Source organism: Mustela putorius, unplaced genomic scaffold (genome assembly GCF_011764305.1).
Source record: "Mustela putorius furo isolate JIRA1106 unplaced genomic scaffold, ASM1176430v1.1 tig00000430_pilon_pilon_pilon, whole genome shotgun sequence".
NCBI classification, from domain to species: domain Eukaryota; kingdom Metazoa; phylum Chordata; class Mammalia; order Carnivora; family Mustelidae; genus Mustela; species Mustela putorius.
In genome coordinates this window covers 17,596,015-17,617,512 of record NW_025421377.1, presented here as the reverse complement: position 1 = coordinate 17,617,512, position 21,498 = coordinate 17,596,015, and the positions used below count along the sequence as shown (strand labels likewise).

At 35.8% G+C, this 21,498-nt stretch overlaps 2 pseudogenes; one reads left to right on the top strand and one right to left on the bottom strand.

Annotated features, from left to right (window-relative positions):
* The first annotated feature begins 8,115 nt into the window (after nucleotides 1-8,115).
* Nucleotides 8,116-9,362, top strand: LOC101671874 (annotated as a pseudogene).
* Nucleotides 9,363-10,686: 1,324 nt separating this feature from the next.
* LOC123392068 lies at nucleotides 10,687-10,819 on the bottom strand (annotated as a pseudogene).
* Between the last annotated feature and the right edge of the window lie 10,679 nt (nucleotides 10,820-21,498).

The window sequence follows — 21,498 nt, the reverse complement described above, 5'->3', positions numbered from 1 at the left end:
ATGCTTTGTGAGTTTACTTTAGTTAAAATGTCATATCTGAGTTAAGTACCACATCACTTAGAGAACCCTGAATCCAAACTTAACTTGGGGTTCTATACTCATGAGCAATTCCTGAAATAGAGTAGTTATTTGAACTGGTAATTGTATACACCATACAGACACACACACATAAAATAGTGATAAATATTCTAGTGAAATAGAACTCTTCTGTATAGGACCTCATATTATATAATTAAAGTATGCTATGTCATAATTCTGAATGTACTTGTAGTCCAGGCTCTTTCAGGCAAAATATTGCTCAAAGTGTGTCACTTCTGAGTTTTGAGCCTAGCTGAAAAGAATAATTACAAAGTAATGGCAAGTGAAGTAGAATCACATCTTTCTGAGTTTTGCTTTGCTTAATCTATTTAAAATTACTCTGAGTTGGACTTGCCTGAACTTTAACCATAACAAAGCTGAAAAATACTGTAATTTATAAAAATTATATGATGCCCATATTTGACTAACCTTAAATTAATGGTAGGTTTGGTTTCGAAATATTTTTAGCATGTTTCCCTTGTACAAGATTTAGATGCTTTGCAGAGACATAATAAAAGATGACAGGTTAATTAAATATTGGAGATGTGCCCAAACACAGATACCTCCTCATCACAGGGTTCAGCAGGTGTTTCCATCTCAAGTGTTATATCTCAGTTGTAGGTAAGTTCACAAACTAATTAGGATCATGCTGGATGATTGGTTATTAACTTACTTGAATAATTTGGTATTCAGTGCTTAGAAATATTAGCATGAGATAACACTGGAGGAACAAACAAATATTTATTAATAAAGTTTGTATTAACCCACACAAGCACTATGTTTGTTTCTTTCAAAATTTCACTTAAAATGAGTAGAAGTAGCACTCGGTGAAACAAAGATAACAAAATCTATTTCGCAAGAAGCAACCCAAGATAAATCTAAGAGATGATGATTTTCTACACTTGCGATGATGGAGTTCAAGAGTTGGTACGTGGCATAGTTAGCTTTGTCTGAATATCATTAGTTTCTTGGTCATCTTTTCTTGATAGACTGAATAATCTGAGTTATAATCATGCTTACACTGGAGTCTCAGAATTCCAGGAAACTTCCTTGAATTTCCTAGTTAACTATCTGTTTATATTTTCTTTTTCATCTATTTATACATGCCCAACTTTCCACAGATGAAGATCTCTTTGAGGACCACTATCTTTCATGCTTGTTACTAGAATCTAGAATCAGAATAATTATAAAAGAAACTCATTAAATATTTAAGGTAAATTAATAAGAGATAATAATGTTAGTTATAGATTGCTTACTTCAACTTATAATTTTTATATTATTGTAATTTAGAATTAATAAAAATTATATGAATTGAATTTTTAGTAGGTAAAATTTATGTGTTGAGCTCAATAGCCAAACACGTCTTTATATTCCTTACATAGACTCTCTCATATATCCTATATTTCTATAGATTTTCAGTGAGTCACATAAAACTACATATTATAAACACTGATTAGATTTTTGTAACATTTTTTCTTAATTCCAAAATGTAATCATTTCTGTGAACCCAACCCACACCATATTAATAAATCTGTATTAATAGGGCACTTTAAAAGAATCAAAGAAAGAAAGAGTAAATCACACAAAAAGTCATTTATATTTACCACTTAGAATTTTTCCACTCAAAGAAATGCATATTTTATAAGGAAATTGTAACTATACCAGATATTAGAGAGAAAATTATGATTCTGCTTGACCATGTGTTACCAGACAAATGTACCCGTTCTGGGTCCCAAAATGGTGAAATACCTTTAAGCCAATGTGAAAGAAATAATAACAATTTGAAATAATATGTGCTTAGTTTCCATTTGTACACCTCTGAGTACACTATTAATTTTGTGGTTAAAAGGCTGTTACAGAGAAGCACAGAATGAGGTAATATTCAGCAGGTGCTCGGCAATATGTGCACACGATACGCATCAGGGAGCCACCTGGGTTTGTCTAACTGCAGCCAAATCAGCCTTTCATCCACTAGTAAAGGATGCTTCAGACATACAGGGAAAGAGAGCCCAGTGTTGCACATTATTCCTAATGCGATAGTATAGTTCTAGTGCAAATTAACTGTCTGGGATCCTGATGTCTCTCTCTCTTTCTCTGTCCTCATTTGTGTACGTGTCTGTGTATGAAATATCTGTGTATATATACATACGGATATATCTATATGAAAATATCTACCTATTTAGGTGTAGATAACTCTATATTTCTATATGCCTTCTTAAAAAGTTGAAATGTCTTAAAAAGAATTAACTAAGCTGGATACACTATATATAGCCTTTCATTTCTTTAGTATTTTAGGAAGGAACATGTGTATTATTCCCCAAGCGATGACATTGAATAAGCATTTATAGCATGCTTATTAATATTGTTGAGCATTATTAATGTGGCTAAGTCTGTGTAATTGGTGTTAGATTATATAGTTAATTTATTTGTCCAACAAAGAAACAGAGTTTAAGCAGTGTCCAAGAGAGTTGCTACTGTGTGGTACTTGAGATTCAGCTAATTGTGTCTCAGTTTTCTCTCACGTATAAAATAGAAACAGTAATATTTTGACTTAATAAGTTTGTTTAGAAAGATATAGCAAGCTTATATAAAGAAAGTTCTGGAAAAATGTCTACTACCACTTAGCACTGAGTGTATGGTAGATTATAGATAACATGCTAATTTTTTATTTTGATTAAAAAGATAAACTCTGGTAAATCTTCTTATACCAAACGCAGAGGGTCTGTCCAAACTTCTTAGTTTATTAGACACTATTTCAGGGGGAAAGACAGATAATTACTAGGGGTTAGAATATTTTTTCCCTGGAATAATATTTTAATAGACGTGGATGTTTATTTTTGTTAAGCCACTCTTTGCAGTAGGAAAGATGAGCAAAATCACTTTTAAGATTATGGCTTTGTCATTCAAACTTTTTTTGTCTTTTTTATTGTCAGTAGCTTTTTAATTCCTCAGGGAGTAGAAGAGGTAGCATACATCTTTGACATCACCTCACAGGTGATAATGTTGTTTATAAAGTAGCAGATCTCTGGGAAATGGTAGAATATCAATGTACATTTTGCCTAACTTGTGGAATGTAGGAGAAAATGTAATAAAAGAGATACAAATGTTATTTCCAGTTTCCCAGTGGGTATTAAAGCCGAGCAGCTGAATGCTTTCAACCTTGGTAAGAAGTAAGAGACTTGAGATATAATCAAGTTTTATGATTTGGTGAAATCCTTAAATTCTCTGGGCCATTGTGTTATTATGTTAACAATGAAGGTGCTCATTTGGTAAGGTACTATAAAGCACTAAAATGTTGCTATCCATTTTAGTATACTTTCTGTAAGTTAAGAAAATGTCACCCTTTACGATTTACTCCAGTAAATGTGGAGTGGCAATCACTACTATAATTCTAAGTCTTTGAGTAACCAACACTTACATGAAATTTTAAAAGAAAACATGAAATTTTCTAAATATTTCATAATCATGTTAATTATAAAATATTTTAAACTGCTTAAAGGAAATTGAAGATGTAAACATTTCTGCTACTGTTCAATGATAGGATGGAAATGCTTAATTCTTTGGAATATCAGTCTCCGTTTTCTGAGTTCATTAGAAATAAAGACTATTTTTAATGAAAAGTTTCAATAAAAATCCCAGGTGTACATGTTGTGTTGTTGAAGAGTGTGTCTCAGATAATGTTTCAATGTTTTGTTGCCTACTTCATCAGATCTCTGCCTCCAAAGAAGGTTATAAATTGTTAATTATAGATGAATATGTGCAGTCCCATTCTTCATTGCACAAACTATGTGGAAGAAAGTAAATTGAAGTGTAGTGAAAATTTAAGAAAATTTTATTAGAGGAAGAAGAGGGCATTTTTTTTCTTAGTCTAAAAAATTTGTTTAGAAAACATGCATTAATTTAGTTTTTAAACTAAATTAAAACTAGTTTTTAGCATAATGTGCTAAAACAGTAAACATGCTTTAAATCATGTTCATCCTTCTTCAGGGAGAAAATAAAGAAGTCTTATTTACAATTTAATTCTAATCCATTTGATTTGACAAATTAAATGTGAGAATGTAAATAGAAAACCTGAAGGGAAGAGAAAAAATCACCAGAAACAGGCTATTTGTGTGTGTGTGTGTGTGTGTGTGTGTGCATGTGCGTGTGTGTGTGTGTGTGTGTGTGTGTACTCCAGCCACCCTGTTAGCATGTCAAGAGAAGGCTCTGAGAGAATTCAGGGTTAGAATGATTTATGGTGATTCTTTCATTTTATTTATCCTTTTAAGGTTTTGAATAAACAGTACTCAAACTCTCTTGGTTTTTCTCTTTTTGGTTAATGGGCCTTTTGTAAGAACACTGCATTGTAATTAAGTGATCAAATTCAGGCTGGTCCAATAGAGAAAGCTATAAACTGCTCTTAGATTTCAGGAAGTGCAAAATCATCTCATTTCCCTTGACACTGTAACTTTTATTATTTGATTCATGCCTCTTCAACCTTTCTACCTCGTTTGTAGAATAGACCTTAGGTAATACTGAAGAAATAGAATGTATAGAAAGCTGAAGATACTAGAAACAAAGATAAGATCATTTCTGGGAGAATAATGAGAATCCACGGAGATTCCAGAACAAAGACACTTTGTCATGGAGAAGAAGACATTTAAGAAAAGCTTAAAAATATTGCTCATTTGGGGTGCGTGGGTGGCTCAGTGGGTTGAGTTTCTGCCTTCAGCTTGGGTTGTGGTCTCGGGGTCCTGGGATGGCATCGGGCTCTCTGCTCAGTAGGGAGCCTGCTCCCCAACCCCTCCCTGACTGCCTCTCTGCCTACTTGTGATCTCTCGCTCTGTCAAGTAAATGAATAAAATATTTTAAAAATATATTGCTCATTTATTTCAACACGGTAGAAGTTTTCAAATACAGTCTTATTGCTTAGGAATGAACATCTGAACCACAAGTAATGGTCATTTATTTTTAGAAGTTACCCAGGATTAGATATAATGATGCCTTTATGTGCTTCAAAGTAACTTATTCCCCCAAGCAATCATGGTAAACAGAAAAGCCCACCATCATCTGAAACATTTAACTCTTCTATTGAGTTTCCCAAGTGTGTACTCATTTTCCCCAAAGTTAGATTAAAAACAATTGTATAAAAGCATTTCTGTGTCTTACACTATTCTAGTTTCTCTTAGGTATAAACAATATATTTCCCCAGTGCCTCTCACATTTCTGATCTTATTCCAAAAGAGTGCACAAACTAATTAAGAAAAATGCATTTATTAAAAAAAAAAAAAAAAAAAACTGGGCACCTTTTGTTATCTCAGAGGAACACAGTACTTTGCAAAAATTAGAGGCTTGCTTATACCTGCATTAAAGGAATTGCCAATAGTAGCATCATACACGGTTACTTCCAACTGCTTTGATTTGGATATAGATAGAGATAGAGATAGAGATAGAGGTATTGATATAGATTACATATATATATTTTTTAAATATTTTATTTATTTATGTGACAGCGAGAGCAGGAACACAAGCAGGGAGAATGGGAGAGGGAGAAGCAGACCTCCTGCTGAGCAGGGAGCCCTATGCAGGGCACCCTGGACACAGATATTTTTCAAAAGCCGATTCCTGAAAAGTTTAAAAGTCTAGAAAGGGAAGAAACCTTTATATGCCTTAGAAATTCTATCTGTAATTGTAAGGATTAAATGAAAGATCTTTTACAAAGATAGACTCAAAGTCTAGGAAGGTAACACTAATTCAACTACCACTAATCCAAAGTGGGGAAGCAGAGAAAAGCCTTCAAAGTCATAGACTAAAATCCCTTAGGGAAAAAGAAACCATTGAGATTGAATGATGGGAAGAACTGCATACCAGGAAACCTGAAGATATCTGTGGCATTTCAAAATGAAAAACATTTCTTAGCTTTCTTACTAGACCAATAAGCAGTAGTCTAAATAATAGAGGTATCTGAGGGGCTGTCATTTGCAGTTCCTTACCGCATGTGTGTGTCAGTCTCTTCTTCAGAAAAATTAGTAGATGAAAAATTAAAATCTCACCTTAACCATCTATTTTATTTTCAGATACTGTGCGTTGAAAGGTGCAAACCCCAGGGGATTTGTATGTGGGATATGTTAGAACAAAGAGGTCTTAAACTCTACAATATGACTGACAACAAGGCAGGTGATTAAAAAGAAAAGAAGAAAAACTCTAAGTTATAAGCATGATTAGAGAGAGACTAGGATTTCATTAATATACATGTCTTTCTGTGTTTCTCCTTGCCCATGCTGGCTCTGACATGCTGTGCCCAGACAAGGACTGATTTTTCTCACCCCTCCTTACATATAGGTGAGACCATTTGAATATTTCTCTTTTAATGAAATTTGAACTGAAGGAATATATAACACTTTGGAGCCAATGGTTTTAATTATTTTTGAGACTTTTTTTTTCTCATTTTAAACTCACCTATGTTGGCGTTGGGAATCCTAGGCGGATATCATACAGTAAAATTAAGAGGAGCTGCTTATATAGTACATGAACATTATGCCACTGGGAAAATTATTTAAGTCAGTGCAATAAAGGGGCCTCTGATGATGACTTCCATATAGCAAAGCTCCAGTATAAAGATCTGCTGTTTGATCTGACATAAGTTCTGAATTTCAGGGCTTGTGACAACTTTATTTCTCACTTTAATTAATAAAATTGCAATCTGTTTTTTTCCTTCAGTCTCCACTCTTTAGTTAGCATAAGACAGTCCCTGAGGGACTGATTATCCCTGAAAATGGAAAGAAGGGCATCCCAGCGCTTCTAAGGCAGAGAGCCAGATGCAGCCAGCCTTCCCTTTGATCATTTTATTATAATTTACATCTTCATTCATTCTAATGATTTCTAAGATGAGGATATAAACGTGTTTGTTTCCAAATGATCCATTTTTAGAAAACTAGTTGAACAATCTTGGCCTTTCTTATAAAATATTAATGTTTTATTTTAAATCAAATATTGTTATATTGAGTGCATACTGATGAGAAGGAAATTTGTCATACTGGTACATAGAAGTTTGTGACATTATCAATAAATACATGAGTTGGATGTTACTAACTTTTTAAGGGTATGTGTGGAATTTTGCATCTGCTTTTATATTACTTGGCATCTCATGTAGTACATTCCCATATTTGGGAGATGTCATGGTGGATGTGGTAGGCAGAAAAATAAACCCCTAAAAATGTCCGAACACAATCCCTGGAATGTGTATATTGTTAGCTTACATGACAAAGAGTCAAAAGGTCTCTGCAGTCATGATTAAGAATAAATACTTTGAGATAGGAAATTATCCCGGATTATCCAGTTGAACAAATCTAGTCACATGAGTGCTTAAAAGTAAGAGCCTCTCTTGGCTGAGGTTAGAGACAGATGTGACAATGAAGAAGGGTCCAAGAATTGAAATGGTGCTGGCTTTATAGTTGAAGGAAGAAGAGCACAACCTAAAGGATGTACAGACCTCTGGAAGCTGGAAAATGCAATGGATTATCCCCTAGAGCAGTCAGGACAGAACACAGCCTTGTTGACATCCTGAATTCTGTGTAGAACTTCTGACCTACAGAAATATCAAATAACAAATTTGTGTTAAGTTGCTAAATTTGTGGTAATGTTTTATGATGGCAGTAGAAAGTCAATGCAGTAAGCAATTTACATCAATTATAAGAGGGAGATACCTGTAAAGACATCTTATAGTCACGAAGATGAAGGACAAGAATGAAACAGGAGAACTCGCAGAGAACCAACTGCACAATCAGCATATCATGGAGTTTGTTATGGGGATTCTCCTGTTTACTCTTGACCTTTAAAGGAGCAGCATCTCTTGCACACAAAGGACACTCTTAACAGGACAAATATTTTATAAACTCAACTTTGGGAAAAGAATTAAAGTGAAGAATCTCGTTTAATAAAGGAAGATGCACTGAACATGGAAATATTTAAAGGAGGGTGTCAGCCTGTTTTTGTTTTTTTTTTTTTCTCTCTCAGTGGTAGTCTTAGCAAGAGTGACAGTAGACTAAGTGTCCATGATTCCAATTAAAAGAAACTTGGAAGTTCTCACTCGCTGCAGCTGACCCACACTCCACGTTCTCCCACCACTGGTTCTCTGCATCTACAGCCTCCATCTCCGCAACGGAAGAAGAGATCACTGAGCTCATCATTGACAATGGGTCTGGCACACGCAAGGCAGGCTCTGCTGGAGATGTTGTCCCTTGAGCCATGTTTCTTTCCATTGTCAGGCAACCCTGAAACCAGAGCAGTAAGGTGTATATGGGCCAGAAGGACTCCTACATGGGTGATGAGGCCGAGAGCAAGTGGGGCATCCTGACTCTTAAGTTCCCCATTGAACAAGAGATTGTTATCAACTGGGATGACATGAAGAAGACACAGCACCACACCTTCTACAATGAGTTGCCCTGACCCCTGAGGAGAACCCAGTCCCAATGACGGAGGCCCCCAGAACCCCAAGCCCAACTGTGAAAAGATGACTTAGATCATGTTTTAGATCTTCAACACCCCAGATGTATGTGGCCATCCAGGCTGTGCTGTCCCTGTGTGATCTGGCTGTACCACTAGTATCATCATAAACTCTGGGGATGAGGTCATCCACACTGTGCCCATTGATGGAGGGTACGCCCTGCCCCACGCCATCCCGTATCTAGACCTGGCTGGCCCTGAACCTGAGGGATCACCTCATGATGATCATCACAGAGTGTGACTATAGCTTCATCTCCACTTCTGAATGGCAAATCATGAGTGATATCAAGAGGAAGTTCTGTTATGTCACCCTGGATTTCAAGCAGGAAAAGGCCACTGCAATATTCTCATCCTCCCTGGAGAAGAGCTATGAGCTATCAGATAGGAAGATGACCACCACTGACAATGAGCATTTCTGCTGTCTTAAGGTGCTCTTCCAGCATTCCTTCCTGGGTATGGAATCCTGTGGTATCCATGAGACCTTCAACTCCACGAAGTGTGGGGTTGATATCTGGAAGGTCTTCTATGTTAACGGTGCTCTCTGGTGGAATCAGCATGTACCCCGGCATTGCCAAAAGGATACAGGAGATCATAGCTCTGACACCCAGCAGAGGGTCAAGAGTATTGCTCCTCCTGAATGCAAGTACTCCGTGTGGATTGGAGACTGCATCCTGGCCTCACTATTTACCTTCCAGCAGATGTGGATCAACAAGCAGGAATATGATGGACTGGACCCCTCCACCCTCACCACAAATGCTTCTAAATGGACTGTGAGCAGATGTGTAGCATTTGCTCTGTGAGTGAATTCCAAAGTATAAATTTGCCCTGGCAAATGTATACAACTCATGCTAGCCTCATGAAACTGGAATAAGCCTTTGAAAAGAAATTTGACTTTGAAGCTTGTATTTGATATCAGCACTGGATTGTAGAACTTGTTGTTGATCTTGAACTTGTATCCAAGTTAACTGTTCCCTTGGTATATGTTTAATACCCTGTACATATATTTGATTTAACTTCTTAATACATACTGCTAGGTCACTCTGTGGCTAAGGTTGAGACCATGTTTATGGAAAAGAGATCCATTGGTTTGAAAATCTGTGAGACCATGAGTTTCTTCATCTGCACAGACTATAAATGTATAAGACGTACCTATTCTAGGACTTCTCTAGAGGGTGGGAAGAGTTCTGATTGAGTAGTCATTTCTGTCCTGCCATTCTGACAGGGTGGGGAAGGTCTGACACTTAAGACCCACTTTCATTTCTTAACTTATGTTTTCCAGCCAGAACACCATGGGTGATTAATTGACTTGAGTTGGAAAACAGTTTGCATTTAAAACTATAAATTCATTTATCCTTTTAATTTATGTAACATTTTTGTCTGCAATTCTCAATTCCTTAAGAGAGGACAACAAATTTTGGTTTTCTACAGTCATGTGAAAACATTAGGCCCCAGGAACTCACGATTGTGTGAGGAAAATAAAGTGCTACAGTGAAAAACAAACAAACAAACTAACAACATCTGGATGAGGAGGCATTGGACTCAGTCTGATTTCAATTATTTTAGTTTGGGTTGGGCTTTTAGTACGTGTCAGATGCTTGCCCTATTTTTTTCTCTTTGCTGCCAGTCATGATTGTATAGCAGAAAGAAAGAAGAACAGAGAAATCAGCAAACACCTGATCATTTATTTTTCTTTTGTATTTTCAACTTTGAGATATACTTGACATATTGTGAAAGTTTAAGATGTACAAAGTGATAATTTGATACATGTATATATTGTGAAATGTTTGCTACACTACAATAAGGTTAGTTAACATCCTTTACTTAACATAATTACCATTTTGTTATACAGTAAGAATATTAAACTCTATTCTCATAGGAATTTTTAAGTAGTCAGTACAGTATTATTAACTATAGTCACCATTTTTGTGCCTTAAATGCCTAGAACCAATAATCTTATAACCAAAAGTTTGTACCCCTTGTTCAATATCTCCCCAATTCTCTACCCCTCAGTCTCTAGCCACCAACATTCCATTCTCTATTTCTATGAATCTGGAGTTTTAGAATCCACATATAAATTAGATCATACAGTATTTGTTTTTCTCTTCCTGACTTATTTCATGTAGCATAATGTCCTCAAGTTCCAGCCATTTTGCTGCAAATGAGGACTTTCCTTTTTTCTGGTGACTGAAAAACACTCTAATATGTATTTATACCACAATTTCTTCACTTGATCTTAGCCAAAAGGCCGAGAAGCGATTATACCACAATTTCTTTATCATTCATCCATTGATGGACACTTAGTTTACTTCCATATCTTGGCTATTGTGAATAACGCTTCAATGACAATGGGGGTATAGATATCTCTTCAAGATAGTGATCCCATTTCCTTTGGATATATACATAGAAGTGAGACTGGTAGATCATATGGTAGTTCTAGATCTCTAGTTTCCTCCCCCTCCCCCTCGCCCTCCCGTCCCCCCCTCCTCCCCCTCCTTCTCCCCTTCCCCTCCCCCTCCTCCCCCTCCTCTTCTCCCTCCCCCTCCTACTTCTTTTTTCTTTCCTTTTTTTTTTTTTTTTTTTTGAGGAACTTACATGTTGTTTTCCATAGTGGCTGCACCAATTTACATTCCCACTAACAGAGCACAGGATTTCCTTTTCTTTGCATCCTTGCAAACACTGACCTCTTGTCTTTTTGATAATAACCATTCTTACCAGTGTGAAGTGATAAGTCATTGTGGTTTTGATTTGCATTTCCCTGATGATTAGTGATATGAGTTCCTTTTCATGTACCCATTGGCCATCTGTCTGTCATCTTTGGAAAAATGTTTATCCAGATCCTCTGCCCACTTTTTTAATGGGATTTTTTTCTTTGTTATTCAGTTGTATGGGTGTCTTTTTTTTTTTTTAAGATTTTATTTATTCATTCGAGAGAGAGAGCATGAACAGAGGGAAAGTGCAGAGAGAGTAGCAGGCTCATGGCTGGGCAGGGAGCCAAGGGCTCAGTCCCTGGACCCTGGGATCATGATCTGAGCTGAAGACACTTAATGGACTGAGCCACCTAAGTGCCTGTCAGCTGTATGAATTCTTCATATATTTTAGATACTGGCATCTTATCAGATATATGGTTTGAAAATGTTTTCCCATACCGAACGGCTGCCTTTTCATTTTGTTGATTGTTTATTTTGCCACGCTTTAGTTTGATGTAGTCCCAGTTGTTGATTTGTGCTTCTATTGATTGTACTTTTGGTGTCCTATCCAAAAAGTCATTAGTAAAATGTGTTGAGGAGCTTTTCTCCTGTATTTTCTTCTAGGATTTTTTATGGCTTCCGTATTATGCTCAAGTCCTTGATCCATTTTGGGATAATTTGTGTGAGGATTTTAAGATAAGGGTCCAATTTCATTTCTTGTATGTGAAATTCCAATCTTCGTAATACCACTTAATGAAGAGACCATCCTTTCCCTACTGAGTATTCTTGGCTCCCTAGTCCACTATTAATTGACCATATATGCATGGGTTTATTTCTGGGCTCTTGATTCTGTTCCATACATTTTTGTGTCTCTTTTTATTTCTGTACCATACTGTTTTGATTACTAAGTTTTATAACATAATTTGAAGTCAGGAAGTATGATGTTTTCAACTTTGTTATTAAGATTACTTTAGCTATGGGGGTCTTTGGTGATTCCATACGCATTCCCATGAAAAATGTCATTGGAATTTTGGTAGAGACTGCATTAAATCTATGGATTGTTTGGTGTAGATAGTATGGGCTTTTAAGAATATAATATTATCAGTTCTGATCCACAAGCATAAAATATACTTCTACTTGTATTTTCTTCTATTTTTTTTCATCAATGTCTTATAGTTTTTAGAATTGAGATCTTTTACCACCTAGGGTAAATTTATGCCTAAGTATTTCATTATTTCATTGTTTTTGATGCTTTGGTAAATAGGATTTTATAGGTTGATAGTAACTAAGATAAATATCTTTTTCAGACAGTTATTGTTGGTGTATAGATACAACAGTGGTTTTTGTATGCTGATTTTGTACCTAAAACTATACTGAGTTTATTATTCTATCAGTTTTTCTGGTGGAGTCTTTAGTATTATCTATATAAAAGATCATGTCATCAGCAAACATACAATTTAACTTTTTCCTTTCTTATTTGGATGACTTCTATTTCTTTTTCTTGCCTACTTGCTCTGCCTAGGACTAATAGTACTATGTTGAATAAAAGTGGCAAGAGTGGGCATCTTTGTCTTATTCCTAAACTCAGAGGGAAAGCCTTCAATCTATTATCATTGAGTATGATGTCAGTTGTCAGCTTGTTATATATGGATTTTATTGTTTTGAGTTATGTTTATACCCAACTTGTTGAGAGTTTTTATCAAGACAGGATGTTAATGTTGTCAATTTCTTTTTCTGCATCTATTGAAATGATCTTATGATTTCTGTCTTTCATTCTATTAATATGGCATATCACATTTATTGACTATTCTTGTATCCCAGGGATAAATCCCATTTGATTATGATGTCTGAACCTTTTTTTTTTTTTCTAAAGATTTTATTTATTTATTTGACAGAGAGAGATCACAGTAGACAGAGAGGCAGGCAGAGAGGCAGGCAGAGAGAGAGAGAGGGAAGCAGGCTCCCTGCTGAGCAGAGAGCCCGATGCAGGGCTCAATCCCAGGACCCTGAGATCATGACCTGAGTCGAAGGCAGCGGCTTAACCCACTGAGCCACCCAGGTGCCCTGATGTCTGAACCTTTTAATGTGCTGTTGAATTTGTTTTGGTATTTTGTTGAGACTTTTCATCTATATTAGGGATATTGATCTATAGTTTTATTCTTTTGTAGTGTCTTTAACTGACTTTGGCTTTGGGGTAATACTAACCTCATAAATTATTTTGAAAGTGTTCTGTCTTCAGTTTTCTGGAAGATTTTGGAAAGGATTGGCATTAATTCTATGTTAGGTGTTTAGAATTCACAGTGAAGCCATTTGTCCTGAGCTTTTTCTTTGTTGGAAAATTTTTGATTGCTGATTCAATTTTTTTACTTGCTTATTGGTTTGTTCAAATTTTTATTTTTTCTTCATGATTTAAATGTGGTGAGTTTTGTGGTTCTAGAGGTTTATGCGTTTCTTCTATGCCATCCCATTTGTTAGCATAGTAATTCATAGTAGTCTGTTATGTCTTTTGCATTTCTCCAGTATCAGTTGCAACTTCTCTCATTTCTGATTTTATGTATGGGAGTTACTCTCCTTAGTTTTTCTTGGTAATTTCAGATGAAGGTTTGTCAATTTTTGTTTATCTTTTCAAAACACACCTCTTATTACCATCTTTTTAATTTTTTATTCTCTATTCGATTTATTTCTTCTTGGATTTTATCTTCTTCCTTCCACAAACTTTTGGCTTAAGTTATTTTTTTAGTTCCTTAAGGCTTAAAGTTATGTTGTTTATTTGATTTTTTTTTTTTATGTAGACATTTATCACTATGAAAATCCCTGTTAACACTTCTTCTGGTACATCTCTTAAGTTTTGTTGTGTTTCCATTTTTGTTTGTTGTAAGATATTTTTTCTTTTGTTGTTGTAAGATATTTTGTAAGATAAGGTTTCCCTTTCAATTTCCTCTTTAACTCACTGGTTATTCAGGAGTGTGTTTAATCTTCACATATTGGGAATGTTCCAGAACTCTTTCTGTTATTTCCATTTCCATTCCATTGTGATCAGAAAAGAAAATTTGGTATGATTACATTCTTGAATTTGTTAAGACTGGTTTTGTTACTTCACGTATAATCTCTCCTTTGTTCCATTGCACTTAAGGAGAATATATATTTTGCTTCTGTTGGATGGAAACTTCTACATTTATCTGCTATGTCTATTTGGTTTAAAATTAGTTCAAGTCGAACATTATCTTTGTTGATTTGGGGTCTGGATGATTTATCCATTGTCGAAAGTAAGGATTGGAGTGTCTTACTATTACTATATTACTGTTACTCCCTTCACATCTGTTAGTATTTGCTTAATATATTTAGGTACTCTATTGCTGTGTGTGTGTGTGTGCGCACGTGCACGTGTGTGTGCGTGTGTGTGGGTGTGTGTGTGGGGGGGTGTGTCTTTGAAGCTAAAGTGAGTCTTTTATAGTTGGGTCTTGGTTTTTGCTGTTATTGTTGTTTGTTTTTGGTTTTTAATCCATTCAGCATGCTGTGCCTTTATAAGGATTTATTTTCTCTTGCCATTTTGTTCATTGTTTTCTAGCTGATCTGTAGTTCCTTTGTTTCTTCCCCTCTTGCTGTCTTCCTTTGTGAATTGATGATTTTCTTCAGTGGTGTACTTTGATTCCCTTCTCTTGATCTTGTATTTTGGTAATCCCAAGCCTTACTTGAAACCTCTTAGAGATGTAAAAGGTTACTTTCATCTGATAACATCTTAACTCTGATCATGCAAAAATGCTACCCTTTTACTCTCCCCTACATTTTGTTTTTGATGTCAAAAATTACATCTTTTTATATCGTGTATATTAACAATTTTTTACAGTTACTGCTCTTTTAAATACCATGCCCTTCCTTTAATCTTTATACTGGAGTAATGTGGTTAACATGCCACTATATTTCACTATTAAAGTATTCTGAATTACACTATATACTTAGCATTACCAGTGTATTGTGTATTTTTACATGTTTTTACGGTACTAATTACCATCCTTTCATTTCAGCTTGAAGAACTCCCTTCAGCATTTCTTGTAAGGCAGGTCTAGTGATGTGAAATCTCTTAATTTCTGTGTGTATAGGAAGGTCTTTATATCACCTTCATTTCTGAAGGACAACTTTGCTGAGTAAAGTATTCTTGAATGGCATTATTTTGTCTTTTAGCACTTTGAATATATCTTTGCATTCACTTGGTCTCCAAGTCTCCAAGGTCTTTGCTGAGAAATCTGATAACTTTAGGAGAGTTTATGCAGGTGCACAGCTGGAGTGGCTAGCACATGTGAATCCAGTGGTGAGACCAATGACTGGAGATAGGATCTAATTCAGACCCACAAGGTGTTGTAGGGGCTTTATCTGTCTATGCACATTTCTTTGGCTGCAGGATGTCACCATGCGTATGCATGTAACATTGGAGGTCAGTGACAGAATTCAGGCAATTGGTGTACAGATGCATGGCTGAAGGGCTAGTGCGAAGTGTACACATGGCAGTAAGAGTCAACCCTTGGGGTCTAGAGTAGCATTTAGCATTTATTAGTGGCAGAGTCCTGGGCTGGCTGCCTGCCAGTTTGGATCCCAGATTTTGGCAGGGGTCAGGAAGGGATCAGGAAAGATTGATTGACTGATTTTTATTTTTACTTTACTTGGGAGGGAGGGGAAAGGGGATGGTGGCTCATTCGGAAAAAATGAAGCTGTTCTTGCTTCCTTTTTTGTGTAATTATTATCGGGTTTTTTTGTTCTATCATGTTGGTGAAGTTTTTTTAAGTGAACACCTTTGCTCTTCCAAAACTGTTTTGTTCACAAAAAGTTGTCTTAATTTGTTGATCTTTGGGAGGCAATAGAGCCTGGGGTCTCCTAATTCACCATCTTTGAGATGTCACACTTCTTATGATTTTTTTCCTTTCATGGAAGTTTTGCCCATCCATATGTCAGTGCAAGTATTTCAAATATAGTAGTAGCATTATCCTGTAGTTTAATATTTAATAAAATAAGTGACCCTGATCATTCATGTTGGGTCGGCGGTTCTGGGAATGCAAGAGGAACATTAGAAATGACCACAGGGGCCGCCATCTTCCAGTCCCATCCCCACCCCCTTCCTTAACCCTAGACTCTCCCGCCAAAAAGGTGTACGCCCAGGTCATGTCTCCATAGGTAACCTGATACCTATGCGGGAGTAACAGGAGCCCTCACCCCATACCTTCTGATCACCAAATATGGATGTGAGCCCATGCCCTACCTTGGCCGAATAAAAGACCCCCACCAACTCCCTCCCAGTGCGACTTCCCCCACTCCCCTTTCCGGAGTTGAGGAACCTCACCCGAGGGTGCTGACCTCCTTCCTGCACGACTTTCCTGGCTCCGCTTCTCCTAAGCCCTGAAACTTTGCGGGAGAGTGCCTTTAATAAATCTTGCCTTGCGCCCACCTTGCCTGGTGTTATGTTTACCGCCTGTGAAACTTTATAATTCATTATTCAACTCTTTTGGATGTTCTAGTTTTTTGTTTTTTTTTTTTTTGATTGAAGTATAAATGACATACATTGTTACATTAATTTTTAAGTGTACAACATATTAACAATTCTACAAATTCCTCAGTGCTTAATACATGTAGTCACCTTCTGTCACCATGCAACATTATTACAATATCATTGACTATATTCTTTATGCTGTACTTTTCATCTCTATGAATTTTTTATATTTAAGATTTTATTTATGTTTTAGGAAGAGAGAGTATGAGTAGGGGGAGGAGCAGAGGTAGAGGGAGGAGAGGGAAAGAATCTCAAGAAGACTCCACTCTGAGCACAGAGCCTAATGTAGGGCTCGATCTCACAACCCTGAGATCACAACCTGAGCTGAAAACCAATAGTTGGGCACTTAAGAAACTGTGTCGCATGGGTGCCGTATATCCATGACTTACATATTGTATAAATGGAACTTTTCATCTTTTATTTATTTTTTTTTAAAGATTTATTTGACATAGAGAGAGAGAGAGATCACGGGTAGGCAGAGAGGCAGTCAGAGAGAGAGGGGGAAGAAGGCTCCCCGCTGAGCAGAGAGCCCGATGGGGGGCTCCATCCCAGAACCCTGAGATCATGACCTGAGCTGAAGGCAGAGGCTTAACCCACTGAGCCACCCAGGTGCCCTGGAACTTTTCATCTTTTAATCTCCTTTATCTGTTTCACCCTTTCCCACCCACTTCCCTATGGCAACCACATTTGTTCTCTGTATTTAGAAGTCTGGTTTTATGTTTGTTTTTTGTTGTTGCTTTTTTTTTTTTTTTCTTTTTTAAGATTCCACATATAAATAAGTGAAATCATTTGGTGATATGGTGTTTGTCTTTCTTTGTTTGGCTTATTTCACTCAGCATAATATCTCCAGGTCCATCCAGGTTGTCACAAATGGCAAGATCTCATCCTTTCTTTTATGACTAATATTCCAGTGTGTGTGTGTGTGTGTGTGTGCGCACATGTGCACGTACACATCACATCTTATTGATGGACACTTAGGTGGTTTCTATATCTTGGCTATTGTAAATACTGCTACAATTAAAAAAATAGTGCATATATGTTTCTGAGTTAGTATTTTTATTTTCTTTGGATAAATGCCCCAAAGGGGAATTACTGGATCTTATGGCATTTCTATTTTTAATTTTTTTTTTTTTAGGAATTGCCATACTCTTTTCCCCAGTGGCTATACCAATTTACATTCCTACCAACAGCACACAAGGGTTCCTTTTATTATCCACATCAGCACCACCACTTATTAGTGCTTGAGTTATTGATTTTAGCCATTCTGACAGGAGATATCTCCTTATGGTTTCATTTGCACTTCCTTGATGATTAGTGATGTTGAACATCTTTTCACATGCCTTTTGGACATCTGTATGTCTTCTTTGAAAAAATATCTATTCAGGTCTTCCCATTTCTAATTAGATTATTTGTTGTTTTGGTGTTGAATTGTGTAAGTTCTTTATATATTTTAGATATTAAGTCTGTTATCAGATACATCATTTGCAAATAACTTCTCAGTAGGTTGCATTTTCATTTTGTTGTTGGTTTCCTTCACTGTGTAAAAGGTTTTTTATTTTGGTGTAGTGCCAATGTTTATTTTATTATTTTTTTTCTAATAGTTTATTTTTGCTCTCATTTCCCTTGCCAGATTCCCTTGATAGATTAGAAAACTGTTGCTAAGGCTAATGTCCCTGAGATTACTGCCTGTATTTTCTTTTAAGAGGCTTATGGCTTCATGTCTCACATTTAGGTCTTTAATCCATTTTGAGTTTATTTTTGTATATGGTGTAAGAACGTGATCCAGTTTTGTTCTTTTGCATGTAGTTGTTCAGTTGTTGAACAACTATTTATTGAAAAGACTATCTTTTCCTGTTGTATATATTTTTACCTCCTTTGTTATAGATCAATTAACCATATGGGTGTGAGTTAATATCTAAGTTCTTTATCCTATTTCATTGATTTATGTGTCTACTTTTATGGCAGTACCATACCATCTTTGTGGCTATTTGGGGTCTTTTGTAGTTCCACACAAATTTTAGTATTATTGTTTTAGCACTGTGAAGAATACAGTTTTAATTTTCAAAGGGATGACATTTTTAACAATATTTCTTCTTCTACTTCATGAGCATGGAATACCTTTCCATTTGACTGTGTTGTCTTCATTTTTTTTTTCATCAATGTTTTATAGTTTTCAAAGTTCTCTTACTCTTTTGTTAAGTTTATTTCCTATTTTATTCTTTTTGGTATAATTGTAAATAGGATTGTTTTCTTAATTTTTGTTTCTGCTAATTGTAATTAGTGTATAGAAACAAAATCAATTTTCGTATATTAATATTGTATACTGAAACTTTATTCACTTTTTACTTCTATTAGAAGTAAAAAAATTCTATTAGAAAAATCGATTAGATTTTGGTAGTCTCTAGGATTTTCTATATATAGCAGGTCATCTGCAAATAGTGACAATTTTATATATTCCTTACCAATTTGGATGCTCTTTATATCTTATATTCCTTTTCCTCCTTTTCTGTATCTAGCTAGGGCATACAGTACTATGTCGAATAAAAGTGGCAAGGAAGACATCCTCATCTTGTTCCTGATCTTAGAGGAAACACTTTTGAGTATTTCACCATTGAGTGTGATGTTGGTTCTAAGTTTTCATGTATGGCCTTTATTATGTTGAGGTTATGTTCTCCCTAAGCCCACTATATTGAAAGTTTTTATCATGAAGAGATGTTTTATTTTGTCAAAGTTTTTCCTGTATCTGTGAGATGAACATGTGAATGGTTTTTACCCATTTTTTTTGGTTAACAGGATGTATCGTATTGATTTGCAAATATCGAACCACCCTTGCATCCTTGGAATGAATTCCATTAGATCATGGTGAATGATTTTTTAATATGTTATTGAATGTTTCTTACTAATATTTTGTTGATGCATCTATGTTCATCAGAGATAATGGCCTGTTAGTTTTCTTTTCTTCACCCCCCCTTTTTGTTTTGTTTTGTTTTGTTGGCTGTTTTGTTTTGTTTTTAGTGTCTTTGATTTTGGCATCAGGGTAATGGTGGCCTTATGGAATTAAATTTCTAGTTTTTGGAATAGTTTGAAAAGAATACATTTTGTCTCTTCAAATGTTTGGTATAATTTACCTTTGAAGCTGTCTATTCCTGGTCTTTTGTTTGTTGGGAATTTTTTGATTACCAATTCAATTTTATTATTCTCTGTTCAAGTGTTCTATTTCTCTACATGGATACCCAAAAGAATAGCAATCTAGACAGAGAAAACTCCCTGTGCATAGTCCTAAAATGTACAGCCATCTACTCTTTTAAGGAATAAGAAGTACAGGGAGTGGTTGGAGTAAAGAAAAGGCGATAGAATAAAGTAGGATAGGGATCAGAGACTTAACTGGAAACCAGATCTTTAGGGACTATATAGGTTGTTGTGAGGACTTTGGCTACTACTGAGTGAGTTGAGGAACGATGGCAGAATTTGGTCAGAGGAGTCCCAGAATCTGACTCACTCTAGCTTCAGTGCTTTGATGAGAATTAGGGGAATAAGAATACAAGAAGACCAATTAGGATGCTATTTCCAGCGTCTAAGTGAGGGATGATATTGACCTGGACCAAGGTTGTAGCAATAGAGGTAAAATTATATTTTGAGTAAATAGCTATTTTTATGTTTGAAAGATATGTGCAAAAGTTTTATTGATTGAAATGTATAAGAAAATGGTCTGAAAACACCAAAGAGTATTGCTGAAACCACTTATAGCATAAAAGATTATATGGAATACATTTTGGCTTTTTCTGCAATTCATCTCTTATTGGGTTTTCACCAATTTTCAACTGCCAACCCTCTATATTTTAGTATCAAACTAATTACAGCTCATTGAAAATCTTTTATGCAACACATTTCTTTGTGCCAGTCCTATGATATTAGATGCCTCAGTGCATGCAATGCACATGGTTTCCACCTCCCTGAAGTTTATCCTCAAAGCTGGGAAAGAAGCAATACACACATACACAAACAGTTATTTAAACATTTATTTTAGATAAACCCTTTGAAAGAAGTTAATGGAGTGATGGTCAAATGTGTGCAAAGTCATGTGCAAAGGCACATCATGGGAGGCAATATCTATGTTGGGGCCTAAAATTTGAAAAGATGCTAGCTTTGCAAAGAACAGAAGGAAGGGATCCACAATTTACATAGAGCCAAGAGCATGCATAGTGGCCCTAATCAACATGCTAAAATTTATGCATGATTTTTCATGAATGATAATGCATAAGTGTATTTTATTATTCTGGTTTAAATTTGTACTTTAAACACTAACCATTTTGGTACCTATTGAGAGAGGGCTAAAGAACCACTAAACAATCTCTTGCCCATTAAAAATAATCTTAACAGTCACATTTGTCTCAGATCTTAACGAAGTAGTTATGTTCTCTACCTGAAATATTATATCTAGGATGCATTTTTAAAATTGGGAAAAGTTAAGGGCACCTGAGTGGCTCAGTCAGTTGAGCATCTGCTTTTGGCTCAGGTTATGATCCCAGGGCTCTGGGATCAAGCCCAAAGCCCCGTTTTGGTCTTTCTGTTCAGCAGGGTGTCTCTCTTTCTCTCACTCCTTTCGCCTGCCACTCCTCCATCTACTTGTACCCTCTCTCTCTGTCAAAAAAATAAATAAGGTCTTTTAAAAAATTGGGAAAAATTAACTATCAAAACTCAGAATTACTT